Raw genomic sequence first — 20763 nt, 5'->3', positions numbered from 1 at the left:
ACTCTCAGCACTTTCTGAAATAAGAGCTCTTTAAATGCCTCAGAATGAGCAATTAAAATCACTAATTACGCTGAAAATCATGTAGTCTGCCCATTTGTTGGCAATAATATCAATCAATATGGTAGGGACTAATTTTCAGAATAGAAGAATTGGTTGAGAATATTCTATTCAAACAATTGCCAGAAAATGCCATTTCTGCAAAATGTTCATTTTGAGAACTTTTTTTGACATCCCTGTGAGGGGGTCACTCACCACCGTAGCGGGGGTCCGTCGTCTGTCCCCGGAATCAGCCCATTCCGCCCGCACAGGCCTCCGCTCACGTGGCGTTTCCCCTCTGGAATCTTCCGGTCGCGTTGCTCTCTTTGCCACACTGCCCTCCGGCAGTGCCCAAGTCACTCGCTCTGAGCCCCCCTTCCGGGGGTTTGGTGTCTCTCCAGCAGGCCTGTCCGCAGGCCTAGCAGGCTGGCCGGTTGGCTGTCCAAGCGCCCTGGCCCAGCCTAACTCTCTAGCCCTGCCCTAGCTCCAGAGAGCGTCCTGCTCCCTCGGCAGCCAGGCTCACGGCCTTGCCGCAGGCCTAGCAAGCTGGCCAGTTGGCTGTTCAAGCGTTCTAGCCCTGCCCTAGCTCCAGAGAGCATCCTGCTCCCTCGGTAGCCAGGCTCACACTGCCTTGGCTGAAGCAGCCCTTCCCTTTTATAGCCCCCAGCTGGGCCTTAATTGGCCAACGCCGCCCAGCTGGGCTGAACTCCCCGGGCCTGCTCCAGGCTGGGGTTTGGCTCTTAAGGGGCCAGTACAGGGCAGCTGCCCTGTTACAATCCCATTCTTGTTGTATTTTGATTGAACTACTTGAATAAATGTTTTATTTAGAGTCAAAAACAACAAATGGTCTGATAGCACTTTATAGACTAACAAAACATAAAACATAAAGGGAACCTAGTTAAGAGTTTCTCATGCCCTTACTCATCCAGAGGTGTCAGGCTCTCTGGTGAGTCTACATCTGTCCCATGATGCACTCATGGCTTGGTGAAAGACACCTCTGATGAAGCCATGTAAAGCAACGTGGGAGTCACATGACTGCAGAGGGTGCAGTCCAGTCACTGAATCTGGCTTATTGGAAAGAATGAGAGCATGAGAAGCACAGGTTGCACTTTTGTAAGCTGCAATTCTCTGGTCCAGCAACATCCATGTCTGGCAGGATCACAGATGTTCCAGGATCAGAGAGCCCTAGCGCACTTCAGGGGAGTGGGGGCCTGGAATCCCATGTAATTGTGTGGAGATGGGAGCTCTATGCACAGACCAACTGGGCTCCCATAGGGGGAGGGGAAAGGGGAGCAGGGAAGCTGGAAAGCTGGGGGAGGGCAGGAACCAGGAAGGTCACATGTGGCTCAGTTAGAACGGGGAGGGGAGTGAAAAGGCCCATACACGCAACCCAGCTGGGCTGCCTGGGAGAGCCAGGAAGCCCAGTGGGGTGGCAAGGCAGTGGGTGGGATTGACAGAAATGACCTCCCATGGTCTGGCCAAATCCCTCATCCTGGACCAGTCAGGTCCAAAAGGTGCTGGATCAGTGAGGTCCAACCTGTACCTCTTATAGGACACTGAAGGGCCCATAAGCAAATGCTGTCTCACATTAAACTGTCTCAAAGTGAAACATTTTGATTTGGTTCAACAACCTTCCTTTGAGAGTGCTGAAGCATTTTGTTTGAAAATGTCCAACAGGATACCAAACTCCAAGCGGCTCTGGGAGACAGACCCATAGTCTCCTATAGACAACCACCTAACCTCACGATGATTCTTGCCAACAATCACAGGACATACCACACTAATACCAACCCTGGTACCTTCCCTTGCAACAAACCCCGTTGCCAGCTTTGTCCACATATTCACTCTGCTGATACCATTATTGGACCTAACCAAGTGAGTTATAAGATCAAGAACACATATTCCTGCACATCCAGAAATATAATTTATGCTATCATGTGCCGAAAGTGTCCGTCTGCTATGTACATTGGACAAACGTCTCAGACACTTCGCCAAAGGATCAATGCCCACAAAAACAGATATTAGACAGGATCACAAAGAAAAAACAGTTTCTTGCCATTTCAACCAGAAAGGACATTGTCTCAACAACTTAATTACCTGCATCCTGCTTCAAAGCCTTTTAAAACTGCACTTGAAACGGAATCCTCTGAACTGTTATTCATGCTAAAATTCGACACTTTGCACGGGGGTCTTAACAAAGACTCTAGTTATCTTACCCATTACAAAGACAGCTTCCCCAATTATCACCTCTAATATCATTAGCTCACAGACATTTACCTCCCCCTCCCACATCCCTCTTCTGTTCTGAAATTTGATTTGTCCTTTTCATATGTGTTCTTTTTTTTCTTAATTGTATCCTTTGGTATATATGGTTGTGACTATTTTCTTCCACTATTTGATCTGAGGAAGTGGGTCTGGCCCACGAAAGCTCATCATCTAATAAACCATCTTGTTAGTCTTTAAAGTGCTACATAGTCCTGTATTTTGCTTGAGCTACACCAGACTAACACGGCTACATTTTTATCACTTTCCAACTGTTTTGTTTTTCTGAATTTTTTATTCCACAAGAAATGTGGTTATTTTGAGTTTCACGAGGCATAAGGGAGCAGTCGACAAAGGCTTCCCTTGTCGACCGATCCGCATCTTGACTCATGTGCTGTGCCGCTGATCAGCTGAGCCGGCACAGCACTCTGGCTATTTTTATTTTAATGAAGCCAGGATATTTAAATCCCCGCTTCATTGACTATGTCGGGTAGCCTATTTTACATGCCTCTGTCAGCAGAGGCATGTAATCTAGACATACCCTATATGAGTGACCAGGGTATGTGTGTCCTGCACTTTTAAGTCCTACATTCCAATTCATGCACAAGCCTAACTTCCTGCATTCAAATTGCATTGTCAGGACTCAGATGCAGGAAGCCCAGGTCCTAGAAGAGGTGAAGAGTACATGCCTTGAGTTAAACTATGATCCAAGATTGAAGCCCTGTTGCTTTGCAGTGTAAATATGGTCCCACTCAACTTTTGCTCTGGGACTCTGCCAAAACTATCCCCCAATCCAATGGCTGACTTTTGTTCTCCACGGGACAGTCAAATTTGGTGGACGGTCATGTTTTTTCAACACTGCACCACAAACAAAAGGCTACAGAGCCGACTTTTTGTGAGAGAGAACAAGGAAATCTGGGATGTGAGCAGTTGGTGTTGGGCCTGCATAATGAAGTATAGATGCTTGAGCCCTTGTGATTCAGCAATACCTAATGTATTGTTAAAAATAAATGTAAAAGCTTAAGCCTTATATTAACAAAAAAAAGTGGTAACTTGAGTTCTGCTTACCATGGATTTACATTTCAGTGTAGATATAGTGTCAAGTATCAGAGGGGTAGCCGTGTTAGTCTGAATCTGCAAAAGCGGCGAGGAGTCCTGTGGCACCTTATAGACTAACTGAAGTGTTGGAGCATAAGCTTTCGTGGGCAAAGACCCACTTCGTCAGATGCAAGGCACTGCATTTAGCCGTATGGAGTGGAAATCTATCAACCGACATGCATCTGATGAAGTGGGTCTTTGCCCATGAAAGCTTATGCTCCAACACTTCAGTTAGTCTATAAAGGTGCCACAGGACTCCTCGCCGCTAGTGTAGACATAGTACATCTTCTATGTCTCAAAGACCCTTTCCTGAGCACTGTTTTTGAAGTAAATCTACAGTGTAGTATTCTGTGCTGTGCTTTAAGTCTTCTCTTGCATCCTGCTACCCCTTTAAAACAGCCTTGTTGCAGGGTTGCTTAACAGAATTTCATGTTCCTTCTTCAGCTGCTTTTTAAAATTAAAGCTTTTATGAGGAGACATCATACCACTGCCTCATTTCTCAGGAGTTCTATTTGGGAGAAGTTAACTAAGTTTCATCTGTTGGCTGGAAATTCATGAGATGTTAAAAAAAATCAGATTTTTGTTGGGATGAAGCAAGAGAGGGGACTAGAACAGAGAAGTTGATTTGTAAGTAGCATATTCACTTTTAATGTTTACTGGATTTTAACACTGGGAAAAGAAGATATTGAAGATAACCAAAGGGATAATAACTACTTTTAATATTGGGTGTACAACTTCTCCAGGACAGCATGAAAATTAGGTTTTATTTAGCACTTTCTATCCCCACTTTAATTATTATAAACACCATTAAAGTACACAGTACTTTAGAGATTAATTTGTTCAATAAAATCTAGTGTATCTAACAAGCTGTAATTGTAACAAACCACTTAAGTTCTCCCTTATTGAACTGCATATTTGCTTACCAAGCAATGCTTTTTCAAGCACTTTTAGCTTCATAAAGTGTACATAGTAGAGAATCATAATCCATAATGATCAAAATACGGATATTAGCTCAAATAAAATGAGTTTTAGATTAATGCCTCCAACTTTTCATTTTTCCTACTTTTCCAGCCATACATATGGGCCAATTGTGTGAAGTTCGGTAGATTTTCTTTCCCCTTCTGTAGAGAAGTTTTTGAAGACAATGAAGGGCATTTTTAAGAAGTGTTCAAGCACAAATCCTGTTGTAAGATCTGTGTGGGCAGATCCTTGTGCCCATATGTAGTTCCCCTGAAAGTGGAACTCCATGTAGGTGTTAAATCTACCTTAAGGAATTTATTTACAGGATCATAGCCTCACTCAAATTCTGTAGGAACAACTAACATTTTCACCAATGTATTGAAATTATTTCATGGGACATTTCAGTTAAACTCCTTGGTTTCCTCTGTGAAGTCTATTTTTTTTTAATCCTCTCTTCTGGCATCTTTTATTCTCCCTTGATTTCCTTCTACATTTGAATTTTTACCTTGCACGTGCTCCCAAGAACACTCCATTTTTTCTCTGACACTAAGAGCTCAGATAACAGGAGTATTCAAAGAACCACAGTGAAAACCACACGGAGAAGCTGCCTTCTCATGCTACTACAATAAATGCTTCCATTTTGTGAGCACTAATCCTCAAACAAATATTTTCAGGTTTTGAGCTGGATCTCATGAACACATTGTAATAGATTTGTCAAAGTTAAGTAATCATTAAGGTGACATAATTCTTGCTAAATCTACTTCTGGGTTGAAGTGTGCACATGAACTACAAAACACTAAGCACAAAAACTGTGACTACTAGGAAAATGAGAGGTGTTAACATTCCTATTCATAACGTCATAAGTAACAAGTTTAAAAAAAAAACAAAAACTCGATTCGTCGTATACACTCAGTTAATTATGGGAGAGTCTAAGGTTGACCATGACTAGTGAATAAATTTTAAAGGTGTGAATCCACATCTACTGTTGGTGCTAAGTGGTGTTTAAAATATATTTTATTTTAAGAAAGAGATTAGACTAGGAAGAAAGCTAGACACGGCCTAAATATGCTAAGTGGTTTTGAAGCTAGGTTGGCAGTCTGTTGTAAACATATAGTACTAGCAGATGAACCTGGCATCGTTTGGGTCCTTAACGCTTTTTATTTGGTGGAGAGGAGGGAATGTAGGAGTCAGGGCATTGGTATGGAAGGTGTAGGAGACAGGGCAAAGGGTTGGGACGTGTGGGGGTGGAGCTCAGGGCAGGGATGTGAGCGTAGGAATCAGGGCAAGGCTTGGGGGCTCAGGACAGAGAAAGGGGTGAAAGTTAGGGCATAGAGCTAGGAGATGTTGAGGAGCTGAGGGAAGGGGTTGGGAGCTTAGGGCAGAGAGTGCAGGATTTAGGGTAGGAGTGGTGTGTGCAGGGAAGGGCATTGTGTATGGGAGGGGCTTTGGGCAGGCAGTGGGGGTTCAGGATTCAGGGCAGAGGATGGAGGTCTTAAGACAAGATGGGGGGAAGCTCAGGGCAAGAAGTTGTGGGGGGTGGGGCTCAAGACAGTGGACTGGGATATCTGGGGGTCTCACCAGGACCACCAGTAGTGGTGAGGGGGCTGTCTGGGGCACCCAGGACTGTGCTGGGCCAGCATCAATGGCTCCTGGGATGGCCAGGGCTATGCTGGGCCTGTGGTGTCAGCTCCACAGGCATCCAGGGTTATTCTTGGCTGGTGGTGTATCCCAGGGCACCCAGGACCACATTGGAATAGCAGCTGTAGCTCCTCAGGAGCCCCAGAGAAACAGAGGCTGCACTTACTTAGCAACTGCCTCAACCCAGAGGCTGCACTGTCTGCCTGTCCCTCTTCTCCAGCAGTGGGGCTGAGGGCAGTGGGGACATTGGCTTGGGCTCTCCCTGAGACAAAGTGTGGCCTCCCCCAGTGGTCACTCTGCAGTATAACCGTCCCTCCCATTTTGAGTTATGGAAAACAATCCCATATGTTGGCACATCCCATTTTCCTAGCACAAACAAACCATGACCTTGCCTTAAGGTAGGATAAGAGGAAGCTGCATCACAGATGTGGTGGTCCTAGCTCTTACCGTTTAGGTAAGAACAAATGGACTCACAGACAGATGGACAGACATACACACACACATTTCTGAAATATATGGTTGAAAGATAATTCTGTTTAAAATAGGAGGAACTCAGTAAAAGTCTGATAAAATATATTTTACATTTTATCTTATTTACAAAAATATCATATCCATGGACATTTCAGCAATGCATTTTTAAAGTGCTTAAGTTAAAAGGAAAGACCAGTGCATCCCAGTGTTCTATTCAGATATCATTTACAAGTATATCCCATAGATTTAATTTACAGGAAGTAAATTAATATCGTGTCCAGGATCTCTCTGACTTATTCCCAATGGAATCAATAGAAAGACTCCCCTTAATTTAAATAAGAGTTAGTGTATCCCTTTAATAATTTAAATCTTTACATTGATTAAGTCTAAACTTTGATTAATAGGAACTTTATTCACAAACTGTTGTGGCTGCTCATTGCAAATTAGAAGGTAAATATTAAACCCTGTAATTTTAGAACAACATGAGGTACATACTTGTTAATCAAATAAAAATAGCGGTCTGTCAAGAAAATGTGTTTATGATGGGAAATAAGAGCAAATCAATATTTTTGTGACTGCAACTCTTTTTAAATAGATTAATTTCCAAAAATCCAAGATGCCTAAGAAACACATAAAACATCAGGAAGAGTGAACAGGGCGGGAAGAATTATTATCACCTGGATCTTTATAGCTTTAATTGAATGCTTTGTCCTCAGAGGTTATTTATGGAAAGACTAGCTAATTGGGCCTTCTGTTTGAAACTAGAGACTTTAGGTCCGATGTGGGCAATAATTTTTGCAGGAAAGCCACTTAATGGATGTTGGTAGGTGGTCACAGGATGGCTCCACCCCCAGAAGGGGACGTGCCTGGGTGGAAGAGGCAGGGCTGGGAACTAGCCTCTTCCTGGAGATGTCTGGGCCTAGAAGCTGAATTAAAAACACAAAGGGCTCGCAGTTCCCAGCCCTGCCACTGTTGCATTGCCTGGCAGCCACTCAAGATTCCTGCAGCTATTTAAAGAGCTTGTGGCTCCAGCCCTTGCTTGGGGTAGTACCATGACTGGGAGGCATGAACCATTTAAATAGGATCTGGATACCTGAGCCACTGCCTGGAAATTTGGTGGCACGAGCAGCAGGCTATAAATAGAAATGCTGTCCATGGGCTGGATCAAAGTGTTATGTAGGCCAGATCCGGCCCCTGGGCCACATCTTGTCCAGCCCTACTTTAGGTACTTTAAATCTTGTTGCTATAATAAAATAACTTTCCCTTAAGCATGTTTAATCACTGTATTTGGCAATCTCATTGGAAGTCACAGCAGAGAGGCCAAAAGCTTATTCGTCATTGTGACAATGTGAACTAGGCCCCAAAGCCCACTGCTGGAAGCTTCTGACGTTGCCACACCACACCCCAGGAAAATAGCGGGAGAGAAGTCCTCCAGACATGTAATGTCACTGCCACAGAAGCAATCAAACAGGGTCCAGCAAGGGCTTATTTTGTCTACAGCAGAGAAGAATGAGGGGGGATTTGATAGCAGCCTTTAACTACCTGAAGGGGGGGTTCCAAAGAGGATGGAGGGAAGCCGTTCTCTGTGGCAGGTGACAGACTGAGGAGAAATGGTCTCAAGTTACAATGGGAAAGGTCTAGGTTGGATATGAGAAAAAACTATTTCACTAGGAGAGTGGTGTAGCACTGGAATGGGTTACTAGAGAGGTGGAGGAATCTTCATCTCTAGAGGTCTTTATGTCCTAGCCCTGGCTGGGATGATTCAGTTGAACTTGGTCCTGTTTTAGCAGGGATTAGACTCAATGACCTCCCAAGGTCTCTTCCAACCCTATAATTTTATGATTATAATATTATAAGTCTAGATAAAGAAGTTACTGAGCCAAAGCCAGACAGTTCCTCTTTGGAATTCAAACTGTGCATGCTGAGGGACTTGCTGACTGAGAAAGTAGCAGTGTCTCAGAGGGTACGTCTAGACTACAAGCTTTTGTCGACAGAAGTTTTGTCGACAAAGCTTCTGTTGACAAGGAGCGACTAGACTACATTCAGTTCTGTCAACAAAGCAAGCTGCTTTGTCGACATAGCAGTGTAGACGCAAAGGACAGTGTAGATGCAATAACGCCTTCTGTCAACAGAACTCTGTTGACAAAAGGCGTTCTTCCTCATAAAATGAGGTTTACCAGCTTCGACAAAACTGCTGAGTTCTGTCGACGTTATGTCGACAGAACTCAGCAGTAGTGTAGATGCAGGTTTAGTTTTGTCGACAAAAGTCCACTTTTGTCAACAAAACCCTGTAGTCTAGACACACCCAGACAGCTCACTGTGGGGAGCTTATTGCAGACCAGGCTAAAGCCCAGGGTCAACTACTGAAGACAGGGCCTAGCTGGTAGCAAGAGTTGCAGAACTCTGAATAGGGTGCTGCTGGAACTTTGCGGGAAAAAAGCTCTGAATTGAGGGCAAGGATTGTGCAGACCCATGGAGAAGTGGCCCAGGAAGGGAGGATATCAGTGAAACCTCAAGGACTGACATTCAGCAGACAACTGCTATTTACAGGGCCCCTGTGCTAGGATCAAGAGGAATGGGTGGGCCTGGATCCCCCTGCACAATCCCATCAGCAGCTATTAATGGGGATGAAAGAGACCTGATCATAGGCAATCCAGACAAAGGGTCATCTGGGACACCATCTGGACCTGGAATGAAGGAGAAGAAGTAGGAGCATGTAGACACATGACCTAGGCCAGGGGCCTGCAACCTATGGCTCTAGAGTCAAATATGGCTTGGTACAGAACCAAATATGGCTCTCTCGTCATTCCCAAAATACACAGACCTTTTTAAATTAAAATGAAAAAGTAATTCAAAATGTTAAAAATATGTAATTACTCATGTCAAGATGATTTTTGTCTATTTCACCTTTAACTGTTCATTTTAACAACCATCCATCCTCTCCACTCACTGGCGGTTGTGCATATTCTCTTTTTATTTCATTGGTCAAGAAATCTTTCCATCATCATACATGATGATGAATTCTGTAACCCCCTAAAAATAAACATGGCAAAGAGAAAGAGAGATGACAAGTACCAACATTTTCAAAAGGAGTGGCCAGACTTGTATGCATTTCTGGATAGGTCTGGATCTCCATACTGTCTCATTTGTGGTAAGAGACTGTCCTCAAACAAAAAATAAAATTTAGAACAGAATTTAATGTCAAAACGTGCAGGTTTTGCTACAAAATACCCTGAGGGTGACACATTCATAAAAGCCTACAAGGAGCTTCAATGAAAAATGAACATTGGGCAAAATAGCCTGCTGGCATGATCAAAAAAGGCAAAAGCTTAAACTCCACACATTTTGGGGACTCATACAGCATTATTTGAGAGGGGAAGTCTTTTACTGAGGAGGATTATGTGAAGAGATGCATGCTAAAAATTAGTCATGAACTATTTGATGAGTTTCACAGTAAAGACAAAATCTTGACATAAAATTCAAGACATGCTATTATCAGCACAAACAGTTCATGACAGAGCTATGAAAATGGCCCTTCAAATCGACAAGGAACAAATGCAACATATGAGTACAGCTACTTATTTTTTGTTTGCTCTGGACAAGACAATCGACATATATGCGGCTAATCAGTTGTGTATACTGGGATGATACATTTGTGGAAATGTTGTGCAAAAAGAAATGATTGAGATATCACCAATGAAAAATCAAATGAGGGAGCGAAGACATCCTTAAAACTTTAGTGAACTTTGTAAATGAGAAAGAAATGCAGTTGGATAATCTTGCGTCTGTGTGTATGGATGGTGCACCTAGCATGGTCAGCAAATACAGTGGATTCCTTATTCTTGTCAGAACAGCTAAACACCTGCTTTCGAACTTTTGTTGCATTGTGCATCGGGAAGCACTTTGTGCACAATCTTGTGGAACCAAACTTGGAAGTGTAATGGGACTTGGTCATTTGCATTGTCAATGGAATTCTTGCCTGAGTCCTTAATCGCTATCAATTTCAGTCACTGCTGGAGGAAGTGGAATACCCTGATCTATTAATGCACAACGTTTTGCTGCTTATCTCTTGGCTAAGTTTTGTCTCGATTTGTCACCTGCATTAATGAGCTTAAGTCAACTGGATATGAAGCGTATCAAACACATTGAGCTTTGAGACTGTGACCGATTGCTCAAGTTTTACTCTCTTGTTGCCATTATCAGACATTTGAATGAGTTAAACCTTAAGCTCCAGAGGCAAGGAAATACAGTCCTGACTCTGCAACACGTAGTGTTTGGATCTGAGTCAAAATTGACTGTGTTCATCAAAGATATTGAGATGGGCAGACTGGCACATTTTAAAAGATTAAGAATGTTTCATGATTCATATCAGAGAAAGAATCCAAATAATAGCATTGTTTTGCAGCAGCTTGCTGGGTTTGTTTCTGAACTCCTGATGGCATTCAAGTCTTGTTTTGTTGACTTTTACAAACACAAAGCTCTGTTTAAGTTTATGATTTATGTCCATAAAGCGTCCATTGAAGAACTGGATTTGACATTCATTCCAGACATCTCAGTCAGCAATTTGGAAATGAAAATAGCAGATTTCAAGGAGTGAGGTATCTGGATGGAAAAATTCATCAAACTGAATTCTGATTGCTCAACAATGTGCAGAATTGGGAACACTGCACACGAGGCATGACATGAAGAAGTTGGCGCATGATGATAATCTGATTCTGGAAACTTGGAAAGAACTTCCTGTCACATACAACACCATAAAGAATGTCAGCTTGGCCTTACTTTCAATGTTGGGCTCCACTTATATGTGTGAGCAGGATTTCTTTCATTTGAATCACATCAAAGGTAATTTGTACTCAAGATTGGCAGAAGACAGCCTGAATGTGTGTATGAAGCTGAATTTGACCAATTCTGATGTAAACTTCAAAAAAATGTGTGAAAAGATGCAGCAGCAGAAGTCACATTAAATAAAGTCAGTGAGTACAATGTTTCGTTTATGTTATTATTAATCATCATGTCAATTAATATTAAGTAATGATAATATTAAGTTGTATATTTTCAGTCATGCAAATGGGCATTCTTACACTGGCTCTTTGTTGACCACTTGTTCTAAATTTTGATGTGGTTTGACTCTTTGGTTTGAAAAGGTTGCCGATCCTTGCCCTAGGCAGAAGGGAGTGTTCATGAGAAAGAGTGAACTTGTTACAGTCACAGAGTAACTATTTCACAAACATTGGGATAGCTCTGTTGAAAGTATTCCATGGCTTGCCCCTGTGCTTTACCAACAGTAGTCTGTGAATAAGGTAAAGACTTCAGTCTCTAGGCATGCAAATCTGACACTTCATTCACCAATATATAGTATTCATGAATGTTCCAAATGGCTTTCAGTGTTAGTTTATCAGTGCAATGCAAGAAGGTGATATATTGAGTGCTATTGACAGGACATCCTCTGATATTTGCATTTCCTTAATTGTCAATATAAGACAGAAGAAATGTCTAACAGGACAAGAGGTAGTGTAAATACAAGGTGCCATTTTCTAATCTGCAAACTCATTGTAATAATTGAGCCAATGCCTGGAGAGGAGGGCAGGGTTTAATGTTATAATTTTTTGGTAAAGTTCATACATCTTGGGAAAAGACAGAAAATCTGCCCTGAGTTTCATTTGAGCAGTGCTAAGCGCTTTCAGAATATATAAAGTGGTACAGTTCTTGGAAGGAAAAAATTAAATAGGTTTAGATGTTAAAGGTTAGGAATGAGTATTCTTCAGCAGTCTGTGAGTATAATGTACACGATATTCACACCTCTGTCTGCTAGCAGAGATAGGATGACTTTGTACTTCTTTCATTGCTTAGATTGTGAAGATGACAGTGATCTTTTTTATTCTGGTGTCTCATATATGCTGCTGCCACAAAAGGTCTCTATAGTAGGTTTAAGTCCTAAGAATAGAATAAACTTACTTCTCAACTGATAGGCTCAACTTCAAGGGAGATGCCCTAAGGTGTGCTAGAAACTCCTTCGGAATGCATTACCTGATGATAGGGGAAATAAAATTGAGAACTATGGTTCAGTATAATCTTTCTCAAAAGTATTTTCATGAGACTAAATCAAGATTTAGTGCAATTGTTGAAAAAAATGCTGTTGTAGTCTAGTCTCAGAAGGTGCAAGTCTTTAACTACATTGATTTCAGTAGCAGTACACTGCTTTACATCTACTGAGGACCTGACCTGGTGTTTCTGTTCTGGGCATGGGCTAGCTGCAGCCCTGAAAAAGGTGTCCCATTTCTGTGATATTAAAAGAAGGTGTTCACCTGAATTAATGAAGTGTGTGGGGGGGTGTCTAAAAATAAATGGTCTCAGCCAAAATATATAGTTTGTATTTTCCTCAGTAATCTATAGCAAATAAAACAAGATTTGGGCATTTTACAAACAAGATTGGTTCTGTTAATGTTCCTCTTTATTTTAAGTGGAGTGTTATTCATTTCCTCCAAGAATTTCCTTAGCATTTTTTTTAAACTTCAAAGTCTCCCTGTATGTACTTATTCAGTATCTAATTGATACACCAATGATTGCTGTTATTTATTTATTAAGGGTACATCTACACTGCACCCGAAGCTCGAAATAAACTACACAATCTGAGCTACCTCAAATTGCAAAGCTTATTTTGAGTCAATTTCTAATAGCTTATTTTAAATTTAGTGCAGTCTACACAGCACTTATTTCAAAATAAATGGCAATTCCAAAACGTCCCTTACTTCTCGTGGAATGAGGTTTACAGAGCTGTCAGAACAGCAAGCCCATTATATTTTGAAATAACAGGCGTGTTCAAAAGATGCAGGATAGCTATTTTGGGATATCTCCAGTATCCTGAAATAGTGCTGCAGTGTAGAAGTAGCCTAATTGTTTAAGACAAGATAATTGTTCAGATAAATCTTCAATAATCAATAGTAATTGATCTAATAAACCTTTTGTTAGTATCTCTGACTACTTCATATTTGTCCTTTACTCAAGCTGAGCAGGGTTGGAGATCCCAGGATAAAAAGCCAGGATTTTCTGAAGGACTCAGCACCCAATCAGATTGTCAAAACAGCTCTGCAGCACATTCAGTACGAAGCATTTTTTAAAATTAGATCTTAATTGTGGGCGCTGAGCAATTGCAAATTTGACCTCCCCAATGCATGCCCTTCTATGTTGGATGCAGTGGTGAAAGTTGACATAGTAGAGAAAGTATCTCAGAAAAATAGCTTGTTGTTCAATAAAGGAATGGTTGTTAATAGTTTCTCCTATATATGCACACACTATACTAAAGTATTTATGTCCATATCATATGTTCAAAATTCCTTACCCCCTATGATGTTAACTATTTCTCTAAACTTCAGTCATATCACTTAAAACAGGCTTTATTCAGCCTGTATACAAATATGTTATATTTGATATTTCCTGATAGAAATGTAGCGGTGTTAGTCTGGGGTAGCTAAAGCAAAATGCAGGACAATGTAGCACTTTAAAGACTAATAAGATGGTTTATTAGATGATGAGCTTTCGTGGGCCAGACCCACTTCCTCAGATCAAATAGTGGAAGAAAATAGTCACAACCATATATACCAAATTGTATCCTTTGGTATATATGGTTGTGACTATTTTCTTCCACTATTTGATCTGAGGAAGTGGGTCTGGCCCACGAAAGCTCATAATCTAATAAACCATCTTGTTAGTCTTTAAAGTGCTACATTGTCCTGCATTTTGATATTTCCTGACATTCTAGACATAATTTTCTGTTAACATATTTGATGCTGCTGACAAAGTGAACGAAAAACAAAAATGAGATAATATTTGGAATTTGTACTTGATTTTACCATTATGATTCTATCTTGTGCTGGGACGTACTCACCTGTCAAACAGTGGTAGGTCAAAGAATTTTCACACCTTGCTTTGCCATATGCTAACTTGCCACGTGGGCTCGTCCTAACTTGTTGCAGACAGCAAGGCTGATGACTCTGTATGTGGTACTCTTTCCTTTAAGTACAAGTGCTCCATCTCGAAAAGAGGTAGATGTGCTGTTGCAGGTCCTAGCTTCTTCGTGTCATTAAAGATCCTACACATCTTTTTTACGGCAACATTATAGTCATCACTGTCCTGCCCATATTTATCTTTTGGTAAATTTTTCTTTCTTATTTAAATTGAATGCACTATTCTTTGTGCCCTTATAAGTCATGTATTAATAAATAAATGCTACTACGCTTCTTTGCACCATGTGTGCGTCAGTGATGGATGAAGTAGATCTTGTGTACCTCTATGCCTTTCTGTAGTAATATATAAGGCCTTTGAGAGCCTCCTAAATGAAAGTTACAATGCAAATGAGACATGAATATTTATTACTATCCAGAGGTTGTTGAAATAGTGGTTGTGCATTCCAAAAGACATGCTTAATTAATAGACATAATTCATATAATAGAGTGCATATTTCAATACTGTACAGTATTTGGAAAGAGGGTAGACAGCGCACTTCAAGTTTGTTAAACAAGTGTAATAAGAGGCAATCTTTTGGACCGTGGGTGTCATGACCAAATAATTTCCGAGAGTGTGGGATCTATGTAAATGAATGCATAGATTGGGAGAGAATAAAAGAAAGGGTGAGGGCAAGGCATCATCAAACTTAATCCTTTCCCAAATATGCTATTTCTTGCAATCTGGACTAACGTTTTAGATCCCAAAACCTTGTGCATTATGTGTGCATTCTGATGTGTCTGTATGAGCTGATGAGGACACTGGGAAAGTGATTCTACAGCTACATTACGTTCTTTTGAAATTTGGCACTATGTTCATCAGCATATTTCTCAATCTATTTAGAGGGTCTAGCACTAATTTTGCTTCATACACACCATATCATGGAGACAGTCAAGTACCATAAAGATGCTGGGTTATCATGTTTAGATGCTGTAGCTGATAGGTATCTTAAAAAAACATGACACAGCAAATATTCTAAAAAACAGATTAATCATTTTATCTGTATTATAGCGCAGGGTTTTTATGTTTTATATGGCTTTGCAGGGAATGATAATCTGTATTTGTTCAGGCTGATTATGGCTTCTGGATCAAACATTTCTTATCTATATACTCAGAATCTGCTGAAGCCCTTTGTTTTGTGGATCAACTTTTATTTCACTCAGTCCTTTTGCAATTCCTTGTACTTGGAGACATTCACAGCAGAGAGGTTTACCTCAACAATGTCCACAAGTACACAAAGTATGTCTCTTTATTGTCAGGTATGCACGGGCTCTCATTTTCTTAACAGGCATTCACATTGTGCAGAAACATACACACTTCACAATCATACCAAGGCCATCAGTCCTCAGTCTTCAAGATTTGTATAGTTGGTGGCAAAGAATTGTTAAAGCTTATAGCTGTTAGGGAAACTTACGTCAAAACATTTTTCAAATCAAAATAGGAGTCACACTGTTTATGTCTACTTTGGGCCACATTATGGTCCTGCTAGTATGATGTCACCTTTGCCAGCTACCAGCATCAGAAGTAGCAGTGTGGGAAATTAAACAGATGCCACACAATCTCTGTTCCATATAGGTGGACTGGAAAGCGGGGTCAGAACTGGGCATGCCAGGGAACATAGTTTGTAGCATGTATAAACCTGATGCGGGTTACTCCCTCCCTGTAGAATTGTTTGGGTATGTCTGTGTGGACAGGAGGGAGAACCAGTCGATAGAGTCTTAGGGTGTGTCTAGACCACAGGGTAAACCTCATTCTATAAGGATATTCTATAAGAATAACATTCTATAAGGTTATTCTATAAGGAATAATGCCTTTTGTCGACATAGTTCTGTCGTCAGAAGGTGTTATTGCATCTACACCGTCCTTTGCGTCTCCACTGTTATGTCGACAAAGCGGCTTGTTTTGTCAACAGAACTGGATGTAGTCTAGATGCTCTTTGTCAGCAGAAGCTTTGTCACCAGTATCTGTCTACAAAACTTCTGTCGACAAAAGCCTGTAGTCTAGACGTACCCTTACACTCTTACAGGTTGCCCCAGGTCGAACGGAGCAGCAGACTGCCTCTTACTTTGGGCTCATTTCAGTCAGTTCAGTCCTTTCTGACCACTTCTATAGAACAACAGGGAACAACCAATCAAACTGAAAGGCAAAGCATTTAAATTTCCTAAAAGTAGCTTTCTGTACATTGCATAATTACCCTGCAGAAATCACTGCCACTAAAAACTCAGGACTAGAGTTTAATGGCATTCAAAGAGGGATTAGTGATTTATCCAGTTCACAATCATTTTAAAAGGATAGCACATAAAGTCTATGCATACACAAGCTAACATTAACTAGTATACGTTAGGAAGAAATTTCCCCTATTCTATTATAGGCTTTCTATCACTATCCTGTGAAGTATCTAGGTTGCAGCTAAGAAAAGCAAATGAGATGGACAACTGATCTGAGCTAATATGGCATCTCCTATGCTTTTTTCTTTAAACATCTCACATTTTTTTACTTTACTTTTACACTTTACAGTGTGTCAATAAGCTCTCAGCAGTTTAAAAGACTCCCAGTGCCTGGTGCTACATAGTTTCCTATGTTATTCATGTTAAGATGCTATTGTACAGTCATATAAAAGTTTTCTTTAAACAATAAAGGAAACAGCCATCTTTCTTCCTTCTTCCATTTTATTAACCACTGATTCCTCAAGTCCCCAAAGTTTGGGCTTAAAAGGCCCTATATCTTGGGTTTTGTTTACACTTACTGGGAGATCAGTGCTGTGGGGATCGATCCCCTGGGGGTTGATTTATTGGGTCTTTACTAGACCTGCTAAATTGCTGATCACACTCTTGTCAACTCTGGTACTCTATTGAATAGAGAAGCATACGGGAGTCAACGGGAGAGTTTCTCACATTGACCCCCTGCAGTGGAGTAGCCCTGATAACTCTGTCTAAGGTATGTCAACTCCCTCTACGCTATTCACATAACTGGACTTGTGTACCTTAGTTCAACATTGCCCCCTAGTGTATACGTGGTCTTGGTATGTCACAGGCCACAATTCCCAGTCTCCAGCTTTAGCTATTAGGTTCCACTCCAACAATTTTGCAAAAGTGATTGCTACTGTATGAATTTCCCTTAGTCTGAGCAGATGCTCAAAACACTGTGTAGCCACACAGAAAAGCTGCAAGGACAATACACTTCAGTTATACTATAGGAGTGCTCAACTCCTTGGCATAACTAAAAAAGAAAATGATGTTTGTTCCTTTTTCAAATTAAGCATACCTACAGGTAGAGAGGGAATACATTAATTTCACTCCTGCTTTTTGGTCATTTAGGTACAGCTTGTAATGTATCCCTGAACCAGGGGGCCACTCAGCTGGTAAGTAGTGAAGGTGTTGAGATCAGCTAGATACTCTTTTTTTATTCACCAATTACTATAAATATGATCCTGCACTGCTCACAGTAAAACCAAACTTGGAAGCACAGAAGGAATTAAGCTGTTGTACTTTTGTATGACTTCACCTTGAAAGTTTAAAGCTATTGATCATGCTACATGCTGAAGGGTAGCTCTTGATCTCTGCCACTCTGCTGGATCTCAGATTCATCGTCACTAAAGAGAATTTTATTTTCTCCACATGAGATTGAGAACATGCACCTATTTCAACTTACAAATGCTCCATTGTGCACAAATACAAATGCAAGTGTATTGACTTCTATGGCAGGCAAATAAAAGTTTTTCAAAATGGGGTTTGGGAGGGTAAGTAAAGGTTCCAATGTCCAATTCAGCAACCAGAGGGTACATCTATACTAGAGAGTACGATCAAAGCTGCTGCTGTCAATCTTCCAAGGTTCGAATGAGCAGGTATAGTGAAAACACCTAATTCGAACTGAGCGGGGCACTCTGGTCAATGTGGGTAGTCCTGCTTCCACAAGGAGTAAGGGAAGTCAAAGAGAGAGTGTTCTCCCTTTGACTTCCTGCAGTGTGGACAGAGACAAAAGTTGAGTTAAACTACTTCGACTTCAGCTACGCAATGAACGTAGCTGAAGTTGCGAATCTTACTTGGACTTGTCTCGTAATGTAGAAATACCCCAAGTGAGCAGATTCCTTCCAGTCTGAGGAATGGCATTACACTTGGAAAAGCCTCTGTTGCATTCTAGCAATAGACGCATACCTATGTATTTTTCACAGGTAGTTCGAACTAGGGCTTTATTTCAAACGCCCGTTTCACTGCCGCATGTAGACGCGGGCAGTTATTCCGGGATTGTAAATTTCAAAAATGGCGTCCGGCTGGGAAGATGCAAATTAAGCACGGGATATTTAAATCCCAGGCTTGATTTGCAATTCCAAATGCCTACATTTGCAGCCCTATTCCAAAATAGGCTGCAAGTGTAGACATACCCCCAGGGATTCTAGTCTAGCTTCACAAGTCCATGGTCCTAGAGCAACAGGCTAGGCTGGCTGTCTTTGAGTCTAGAAGCTCTAGGCTTCCAGGTTCTGCAAGCCCAGGGCACCCAGTGAAGTGGACTGTCCCACATTTGTGAACTGCAGGGCTTTCACATTTGTGGAGACTTTCAAAATTTACAGATTTTGTTCCTAATTTCAAAGCAGAATTATTTTTCTCCATGTAGCACTAGATGCTAATAATACAAACCAAACATAGATCCTAATAGTACTTTGCTAGTCATTTCCTCCAAAGCCGTGCTTTGCCATTTGTAATAGCCATTTGTTTATGGGTCATCAACCAATTTTCTGTTCGCATGAAGGTATGAGCACTCAAGGTAACACTGAAATAACTTTAAGAGAAAGAATATCAAATGCTTTAGTAAGCTCCCAATGTATTACAGCTGCTATTAATTCTTCTTCCAAATGGAAACTGCCTCATAAGAACTATTCTTTCATTCAGAATGTTCATGGTTATGATACCTTCTGATGTTTGCATTTTTTTACAAAATATTTCTTTTATTTTAACAGTAATAAAAATTAGTCTTTGAAGATAATAAGTGGCAGGATCACTCTGCTTTCATTTTATAAATTTTGACACTTTACCTATCTCTAAGCGTCTGGGAAATCCTCATTTTCCAAAAAAAATAATTGCCAACAGCTACAGTAAGCTTGTTTACTGCTAATTCTTATAATATCTTAAAATCTCTGTTGTCTGAATGGTTTGATTCAGGGCTAGATTGTTCTATTTCTCAATGCCCTGGCTATAGAAAGGCATGAAACTGCATCAACCCAGGGAGGGCATGATTATTTTCCCCATTTGCTCTGGACGCAGGGAATTGAGAATAACCATCTCAGCTCTTTACTATGTCCAATGTTCTACCCCTTCTCTTCCTTTACCAGTAAGTTGTCCAGTTCAGTTCTGCTAACGGTAGAAACTGAATCAAGGTTCCATCCCCTCGTCTATGACCACTTGCTCAAAGGGAGAGAAGGAGCACATTAAGTTTACTATACCTAGTCTTGACATGTATCAAGTGGCCAGATTACATTGACAATCCACTTCCAGATTATAAATTCAGATTTTATGTATACTCCTGGACCAGATTTTTAAAAATAATTATATTAAGTTGTTTTCATTTCCTCCTGGCTGACAAAGCCTGAGCTGCAGATTCAAGAACTTTGTTTTGTTTAATATTTCCCAGGAATTTATAGATATTTCTTACAAAAATGTAAAAAGGGTGAAAGTCAGTAGGAAAAAAGCATATCTTAAGTTTTCTGGTTTTAATATTGCAGGAACTGGAGGGCAGAAAACAACAGATTGAGAAAAGTGAGAATACTAAGGCTACGTCTACACCGCAGGGGGTTTGCGCAAGATGTCTTTTGTGGAAGAGTTCTTGAGCAAAAACTTCTTGCACAAAAGCATGTCCACACCTCCAAGCACATTGTTTTTGTGGTGCGCTTTTGAGCAAGAGAGCCTCCACACTGCATGGACACTCTTGTGCAAGAAAGCTCTGATGGCCATTCACAGAATGGTCATCAGAGCACCTGTGCTTTTTTGGATAGGCTCTTTTTGCACAAGAAACCCCCGTGGAGTGTCCACACATGCCTTTTTGTGCAAGAGCTGTAGTGCAAAAAGGAGTTATGCCTCATAGAAGGAGGTATACCTACACTGCAAAAAGCCTTCTGTTCTCTTGATTGACTGTAGATTTTCTTGCGCAACAATGCACTCGAGGTGTGGACGCTCTGTGGGTTTTTATGCAAAAATGGCCATTTTTGTGCAAAAACCTAGTAGTGTAGATGTAGCCTAAAAGTAAAAATCAGTTTAACCGCCTCCTGGAGCAGGGAACTGGATCTGGGGAGATCAGTCATTTGGG

Source organism: Pelodiscus sinensis, chromosome 1 (genome assembly GCF_052426305.1).
Source record: "Pelodiscus sinensis isolate ZL-2025 chromosome 1, ASM5242630v1, whole genome shotgun sequence".
Classification (NCBI taxonomy): Eukaryota; Metazoa; Chordata; order Testudines; family Trionychidae; genus Pelodiscus; species Pelodiscus sinensis.
This window is presented reverse-complemented; position numbering follows the sequence as displayed.